The 9,464-nt window shown below is 34.6% G+C and overlaps 1 pseudogene across 1 annotated transcript; it reads right to left on the bottom strand.

Annotated features, from left to right (window-relative positions):
- Window positions 1–1,065: 1,065 nt before the first annotated feature.
- On the bottom strand, window positions 1,066–2,032 carry LOC309836085 (protein SET-like; annotated as a pseudogene). The gene has a single exon. The product of its transcript is annotated as a protein SET-like (transcript).
- Between the last annotated feature and the right edge of the window lie 7,432 nt (window positions 2,033–9,464).

Genomic DNA, 9,464 nt, shown 5'->3' with positions numbered 1-9,464 from the left:
GATACAAATCAAAGGTACAACATATTCAGAACAGAGTTTTCAGCAATCTGGAATCCTGAATGATGTGAAAAATTTCAGAAACTGATGGCAAATTGTACCCATGATGGGTTCCCAGTTATGGAAACATTAATACATTGATTCAAATTCCTTTACTCAATCAACATTGCCTGGGGTCATCCTGCAATTGTGTATCAAAAAATACTAAGTTAGGATGACAAAGTTTTACAATAATTTTATACAAGTCAAATTTGGAAAGTCATGTTAAGAATATCCATTCTGAGAGAAAAACATCAAATCCTTTGTGTACACATTTAGTTTGACTGTAACAAAGCAACGTGTACAATTTTAACATTTAAAACTGAGCATCGTCTTTCTTTCCAGTGAAATGAAAAGAAAAATTTTAAATAAACAGGAACAAAATTACAATAAAGAATGTCAATTGCAACTGAGATCCTATGGGTTCTACTGATTCTCTCATCGAGTGGCAGGGCTCAAGTCATCATTAGGAGATAATTTGATTTTAAATGTGTCATATTAAACTGCAAGGATGTCTGTTAAATATCACAATTAAAACATGCCAAAGGAGAAGCCATATTGTCAAAATGCCCACTTAACCCACCCAAGCATCTCAAACCCACCCTTTGCTGACCTTCTATAACCCCATTTTTTTAAGTTTTTTTTTTCCTTTTTTTAAACAAGAGAAAGTAAACAGATACATGTTGGTAAATGCTAACTGTCCATATTCACATAGAGACACAGTGTAATCTCTGAGCCCAATATACAGAGAATGGAGGAAAAAAGCTAGACTTCTATGCACTACTTCACAGGGGCCTAGCACCCTCCAGCTTCCAGCAGAGCTAAGGGTGTAGGAGGTTTTTTCCCACGGAGCATGGTGGTGTTGATTCCATAAAGTTTTGCTGAGACAGGAAGGGATAAAAATGAATTTGGAACAGAAAAGTGTAGAGATTCTTCTCTACTGAGTTCTGCTCAAGGTATTTCCCCCCAAAATAAGTTGAGAACCATGGTATAAAGGAGAAAAGAGACCTCAAAACAGGATGACTAAAAACAAGAAGTCAAAAGAAAAAAAAAAAGATTGCAATTTGCTCCCAGGGACTGGAGAAAATTTAAAAAGGAAGGTTGGAATCCATCAGTGTTCCATTAGTCATCTTCTCCTTCATCTTCCTCTCCTTTCTCCTCCTCATAATCTTCATCTTCTTCACCTTTATCCTCATCCCTTTCTTCATCAATATCTTCCAGTCCTTCTTCTTCTTAACATCATCATCATCTTCTTCTTCCCCTTCCTCATCATCCACGTCAGGAACCAAGTAGTACTGTAATGGATTTGGACAAATGTCATCTTTGATGACCTCTCCTAACTCATCTGAAGCTGCATCAGAATGATCAGGAAACCAGGTGAAGAAGCTCTCTGGTTCCTCATGCTGTGTCTTCCTGCTGGCTTTATTCTGCGTTTGGCTTGAACTTTTCATCAGATCCTTTCTGGATTTCCATTTGATTTCAGTGTACTTTGAAGATGAATCACCACTCTCATTCAGATGAAGTTCTTTGGAAAGAACTTTATTTTCAAAGTAAGGGTTTTCATTAAAACAAAAATCTATTCTATAACCTGATTTAATATTTTCAAATTCTGTTACTTCAACTCTTATCAAATAATGCAGTGTCTCTTCACCTTCCTGTACAAACAGTACAGACAATTGTGGATGGTTGACAAATGTTACACCAAAATTTCAGATTTTGGCAGTCAATTCTGACCTCTTCTGAAAAAATGGTTGGCGGAGTTTGTTATTTTTCTGTTCTACTTTCAAACTCTTCTCGCTGGCTTGTTCATTACATCTGTTCTGTCTATTTCATTTTGTACTTCATCAATATGTTCAATTTCTTCTTGCTATTCTTTTTCTTCCTTCTGCAAGTTTGGAGAAGCAGATGTTTTCTCTGCCCTGGAGGTGGGAGTCAGTCTCACTTTCTTTGGTTTCTTCGCTTGAGGTGGAAGTGAAGACTGGTGTTTGGGAGCCATGAAAACTCACCTTATTTCATTTTAATTCTCATAGTCATACTTTGAAACAGCCACACATTTTTCTCCCCATGTTAATTAACAGACAGGCAGGTAATGTTTAGAGACCCTGAAGAACTCAACCACATCTCACAGAGTCAAAACCAAGCTGTCAATTCAAGTCTGTCTGGCTCCAAAATCCACCACAGGCATGTCTGCTTGATCCACAAAAGAAATTAGGACACAGGTGAAGTTTGAGTGAAGCCAAAACAATGAAACTACTTAAAGGCCTTCATCAGAGAATTATGATAATAAAATTATTATTTTAGGAAAATTAATCTGATAAGAGCCAGTCAAACAGATTAAAATGGAGTGACAGATTAGAGCGAAGAAGAGCAACTATAAAATAACTACAAGATTTCAAGTGTGACATAATGAAAATCTGAATTAAGCTGGCAATGGCAAAAAAGGGACAAATTTGTAATGATAATTAACAGAATAGATAACTGATTAGATATGAGGAACAAAAGATAAGAGAAAGTTAATGATGATTGATATATGAAAAGTACTATTTTGGCATATGTTATATATTTTCAAAGTCAGAAATATTCCTTGACCTGTTTTAATACCAATATTGTCTAAGGTCAACATATTTCATTATTTTTTTTCATTATTTTTACATGTATAGCCTTATTAGACCTTATTGCAGTCTTGAAAATTTAGTGGAAAAAATATATGCCATGTGTTTTTAAAATTGGACAAGGCTGGGTGAGCTTTTGATATGAGCAAACATACATAAGATAGAGGTCAGCAGTCAATGCATTCCTAATGTAGTCTATACTATAGTTATCCAAATGTATTTTTGAGTTCCCCATACTTGTATGGAGTTAGTTTTGGTATTAACATATGCTGAAATGTACTTTTAGTTAATTCAGTGTGAATTTTTATTTCTGAATAAAGTAGATATAATTTGATCTTATAAAATTCTAAGAAATAAGTGGATCTTTGAAAATATTTTTCTTAATTATCACTATTCTACCAGGCAAGTAGCTGTATATTGCCAAGAAAGTATCATTTTGTTTATTTTGAGGATTATGTCACATCTTCTGCTCTTTCTCAGAAAAGAAATCATTTGGTCCTTTGAATTTATGCCAGCCAACACAAATGCTTAATTCAAATTGAGATAGAAACCAATTATATTAAGGGAGAATCATTGACAATTGTAACATTCCAGGAATTTTGGCCCTGGCAGGGAGGAGTATGAGGTAAAGAATAGCATTAGGAGGCCCATGAGGGGTCTTTATTTCAATAATTCAATTATTAGCTGAATTTGGATACATTCTTAACTCTCTGAAATAAGTGAATTCAATACAAACACAAGGTATGTTATTTTCTTTCTAGATAGCTTAACAACATCACTAAAGCATATAAATATTAAATTTCCCATAAAACACTAGGAAGCATAAACTAAGTCCCTGTAATCCCGCTGCTCCTAGTAAGCTAAAATGTATTACATATTTACAATAAGCATTGTGTAATCTAACTTTTAACTATTTTTTCATTCAATTCTCACAACATCAGGTACTATTTATACCCTTTATGTGTTTACAAACACATAAAGTGAGAGGAAAAGAGTTTTATGTTTGCCTTGGTCACCCATTTATTTTTCTTTTTACCTCCAAAATTGCTTCTTAACAAAGAGGAAAGGTTCTTAGCTGGTAGGCCCTATGATTTATCACAATCAATCATGAGTTGCCCATTCAAACAAGATACTTACATAAGCAAATATCTCATTCCACCTTATCTAAACAGATAAGTTGCTTTGACCCAACCACAAACACATATATTTCCAAAAAGCATTTTGGAAAGCAGAATCTCCAGAGAGTTATAAGATATTGTAACTATCAGAATCAGAATGATCTTTTATTTTATTTTATTGCTTTCAACCGTCACCTTGCACACATTAACATTCATTGACTGAGCTGGTAGGGATCTGCATGTGCACTTCACCTTAATATCAATTGACTTGGTGTTAACTAAAGTGCTCTGGCATCCTTGGCCACAGAATTTTGAATTGGATTTTGGTTGGGGAAATAACAGAAGAAACAAAAACAACAAAAAACTCCATGAACAACAAACCTATAAACTACCTTATGTAGTATGGGAATGAATTGTTTAGTATAGAAACTAAAGGCTAACAGGAAGAGTTGGGATTGCAAAAGTCATGGACAACATTAAGTCATTGCCAAGAGTCAAAAAAACTGCCACAGGGCTTCCCTGGTGGCGCAGTGGTTGAGAGTCCACCTGCCGATGCAGGGGACGCGGGTTCGTGCCCCGGTCCAGGAAGATCCCACATGCCGCGGAGCGGCTGGGCCCGTGAGCCATGGTCGCTGAGCCTGCGGGTCCGGAGCCTGTGCTCCGGAACGGAAGAGGCCACAACAGTGAGAAGCCCGTATACCGCAAAAAAAAAAAAAAAAAAAAAAACTGCCACAGAAGGTCAAGGAAGTGTACACAGCAGAACTCAGCCTGCACAGCATTCAGGTGGATTCTCCTCACAGACATGCAGGAAAGAGGTGAAATCTCAGAATTTCATCTGTTTCATTCTCATCATTTGTTTTATTCCAAAAGTCACATGGTAGATGGTTCTTGGGTGCTTACTGGGAAACCATAATGAATCTGACATCTCCCCAGGAATCTTTCTGCAAATGACTTTAGAAGAAAATGATTTCTCCCCTTCAACCTTCACTATTTTAAACAAGTACCTCAAAGTCTATTCTAGAACTATACAGAAAAATGCATTCTGGGAAATGTAGTCTCCAGCTTCTCCTCAGCAATGTGCAAAGCCAGGCTTAGAAGGAAGCAGTGGTGATGGCAAGTTGCCAACAGGTAATCCAAATGAGGAGACACAAAACCACTTAAGCCATTGTGTCTCTCTCCTTTGATTTTTCAAATCTGTTATAGCTCAGTCACAACATCCTTTTGATATCTTCTAATTTAAATACTGAAATTAGAATTAAATACTGAGTTACCCATTATTAGCATACCTTATGCTAGGTTATTGGGGACTGGAAGAAAATAAAAATAATTGTTTAAAACATTATATATATATATATACACATATCAAAATATATATACAAATATATACATATCAAAGCAAAGAAGAAAAAGTGCATTATTTCTACAGTCTTCATTTCTTTATTATGTGACCAGAGTTGTTATTTATAACTTCCTTTCTCCCTATCTTTCTATATATTCTTTGTTCTCATCCAGAACTTCAACTGGCCATGGTTATTTATCTGAAGTGAGAGGGGAGGTGGCCCAGATCATTATTTCTGAAGAGTCTGTGCCATTAACAATCTTGCTTGTATGTGATTGCTGCTGCAGTTTCATATTTACATTTACCAGTGATTTGGGAGTACTAGGAAACACCACTGGTTCCAGACATATTCATCTTTGACCTCATTTTATATTGGCAGGCCTATCTCCTGGATCATCAGGACCTATCATATCAACCAGTACATAAACTCTTTATGTGTCTATTGTTTATAAAGTAGCCAATGGGCAACCTCCTTTCAATTCAATGGAAGTTTTTTTGGGTTCTCTTGTTGGAACATTCCTCCTCTGGGAATCAGAAAGGCATATATTTGCAGGTATGGGAAGCAAGCATTTTGCACTGAATTATTTTAGTAATAGTGACCAAAGTCACTCTCATTTCCACACCTTGGCTCCTAGACTTATGTATTCTGGCTACAGGGGAAAGAATACCATATACTGATCGCTAATTCAGAACATATTGCAGCTTGAACACTCAACTTAACAGATGTTGTCACAAAACCAGCACTATAATTGCATTTCTAATAGCCATTTCATTGTTCTATTAAGTCAGCTGTAGGATAACAGATTTATAACAACAAGAGTGAGTTTGATGGACACAAGCACATTGCCAAAATTCACTCACTTTCAGTGAATTCCCTGATCAGAGAATACGTTTCATGTGTTCTGTGATGTTAAAGATGTCACTCTATAAATCCACTGATGGTCTATTGGAAGAAGCACTGAAGATTGTGAAGAGAAAATAAGTGTCTCTCAGGAAAGGGAAACCATTACTCCTGCCATGAAAGATTCAGTCCATTGTAAACATCCTCTCTTGTGGCTGGCATATCCTCCAGGAGAGTGTGTAATTCCTTCACTCAGCAATTTCGTAGTTCAGCCTTAGTGAGTGAACCCCATGCTGGGTAGTTCATTCCCATGGAGTTTCTGGGCAAACAATCTAGCTGACATCCAAAGAATAGCCATTTTGTCCAACAAATTATTGAGAACTTTCTCTATAGAACTTTCTCTATAGTGGGTGCCATTTGGTGAGCATTCTTAGTGAAAACAAATATTTTGACACCCTGTTACAATTCTGACAGGTGTATCTACTTAATTTTTCATCAGATTCTCTTATCATTCAATTTAAATCTTGTTTTTTTCAAGTTATTAACCACTATTCTTCAGGTTCCCCCGAGAAGTGCTGTGATATTGTACTGCCATTTTCAGAAAGTGCCAGTGAATTGTGAAGAAATATTTGTTATCCAGGTTTCATTTTTCTTTTGTTTTTTTCCTCTCCACTCCCCCATCAACAGTTTACAGGGAGATCTCTTTGAGATTGTAGCTGAGGGTTGAGAGAGTGGGCAATGTAGGGGAGCTACAAGTCATGGGAGTCTAAGTCACTTGCTCCTACAATTTAGATGTGCTTTCAGCACTGATCTTATATATCACTTCCACTTGATGATAATTTCTCTGCACTTCCAATGCCATGGCTTGAAGGGTGACATAACACTAAGTTCATTGTGAGTAACTCAGTTTGCATGGTAATGTAGTGTTCCTGATTAAATATTAAATCTCTACCAGGGCTCAGTAGTACCAGGAACTATTTTACAAAACGATAAAAAATATCTCTAGAAAATATCATGAATTTGACCCAGATCCTAAGGTTCTGCACTTGACCTTGTGTTCTGCAATCTTATTAAACTCAGTCATTAATTTTAGTAGATTGTTGGTAGACTTTTTGAGATTTTCTATGTAGATAATAATTTTCCTCTTAAATAGCTTACTTATTTTATAGAACATAAAAGGAAAATTACTCTTTTATATAAACTCACCTATTTACCATTTTTGTTGCTCCTCTTTTGTTCCTGAAGAACCTTGTTTCCCTCTGTTGTCATTTCCCTCCAACTTGAAGAACTTCCTTCCTGTGACATCTTTAACTTCAAAGAACACATGCAACATTTTCTCTGATCAGGGAATTCACTGAAAGTGAGTGAATTTTGGCAATGTTCTTGTGTCCATCAAACTCACTCTTGTTGTTATAAATCTGTTATCCTACAGCTGACCTAACAGAACAATGAAATGGCTATTAGAATTCTTTTGGAGCAGGTCTTCTAACAAATTATTTAATTTAATTTTATTAATAATGAATTTATTTCCCTTAATTCTTAAAAGAGTGATACAGATATAGATGATACAGATATATGTATATAGAGATATAGATAAAAATAGATATAGATAAAGATAATATAGATATATTTATATAGATAGATAAAAATAGATATGGATATAGATACAGATGATAGAGATAGATACGGGTACAGAACTCTAGCTTGGCACATATTTTCTTTCAGCAGTTTAAGTATTTCATTCAACTGTTTCCTAGTCTCTGATATGTAGTCTATTTCTCTCTAGCTGCTTTCAAATATTTTTCTTTATTTTTGTTTTTCAGAAATTTTATTATGATGTGTCCAGACATGATTTTCTTTGAATTTATCTTGTTTGAGTTTCCTTCTTGAATTGAAATTCTTAAATCTTTAAATTGATGTCTTTTGCCACATTTGGGAAGTTTTTCATCATTATTTCTACAAATATATCTTTTTGTTCCAGTCTCTTTCTCCTCTCTTTCTAGAACTCCAATGACACAAACTTTAAACATTGTAAAATTTTCTTATATGTACCCAAGGCTCTATTCACAGTTTTTTAATCTTTTTTGTTCTCTGTATTCAGTTGGATATTTTCTTTTGATCTATCTGAAATTTCACTGTTCCTTTCTTTGTGGTCTCCATTCATAATCTAGTGAAATTTGTATTTGAGTTATTTTATTTTAATAATTCTTCCAATAAGTTATATTTTTTAATTATGGTAAGAGCACTTAACGTGAGACCTAACTCTTAATAAATATATGCACAACACAATATTATTAAATATTAAAAACACTATGCTGTATAGCAGATCTCTAGAACTTATTAGGTAAGTGAGAATATTTTTGGTGTTTGCATTTTCTACCTCAAAGAAAATCAGCAACTTCTGATTTTCTCTTCTCCCAGAACCTGGCAACTATCATTTTATTGTCTGTGTCTATGAGTTTGATTATTTTAGAGACCTCATATAAGTGAAATCATGTCATATTTGTCCTTCACTACTGGCTTATTTCATTTAGTATAATGTCCTCCAGGTTCATCCATGTTGTTGCATATGGCAGAATTTCCTTTTTTAAAGCTGAATAATATTCAATTATGTGTATATAACGTATTTTCTTTATCCATTCGTCTGTTCATGGACTTTTGAGTTGTTTTTGTATCTTAGCTATTGTGAATAATGCTGCAGTAAACATGGAATGCAAATATCTTCAGATCCTGACTTTAATTCTTTTGGATATATACCAAGAAGTGGGACTGCTGGATCATATGATAGTTCTGTTTTTAGCTTCTTGAGGAAATTTCATACAGTTTTTCTTATACTTCCTATATCTCTAGTGAGAATATATTTTTTTATAAACTTAATTTGTATCTATCTTTATTTCATGTGGCACAGGTATAATATCTGTTTTAAATCTTTTTGTGATAATTCCAACTTTGGGATCACCTGAGGATTTGCATTTGTTGATTATATTTTCCTTTCAGAACTGGTCACATTTTCCTGTTTTTATATGTGTCAAGAAATTTTGAATTATACCCTTAAATTTCAAATATTAAGTTGTGAAGGATCTGCTATAATTTTATTAAAAATGTTGATTTCTCTTTATTTTTGATTCTTCACCTGTTTTAATAATCAATCAATTTATTTACCTTCAGATCACAAAGATTTTCTTATGCTGCTTTGGTTCTGTCCAATGCATGCTCCACTCAGAAATATATAGAAGCTTTTGTACAGCAAAGGAAACCATAAACAAGTGAAAAGACAACCCTCAGAATGGGAGAAAATATTTGCAGATGAAGCAACTGACAAGGGATTAATCTCTAAAATATACAAACAGCTCATACAGCTCAGTATCAAAAACCCACAAAAAACAATCAAAATATGGGCAGAAGACCTAAATAGACATTTCTCTAAAGAAGACACACAGATGGCAAGAGGCACATGAAAAGATGCTCAACATCGCTAATTATTAGAGAAATGCAAATCAAAACTGCAATGAGATATT

This window comes from Grampus griseus, assembly GCF_964374135.1.
Source record: "Grampus griseus genome assembly, chromosome: 18".
Taxonomy (NCBI): domain Eukaryota; kingdom Metazoa; phylum Chordata; class Mammalia; order Artiodactyla; family Delphinidae; genus Grampus; species Grampus griseus.
Note: the sequence above shows the minus strand (reverse complement) of the source record. Positions and strands in the feature narration are given on the sequence as shown.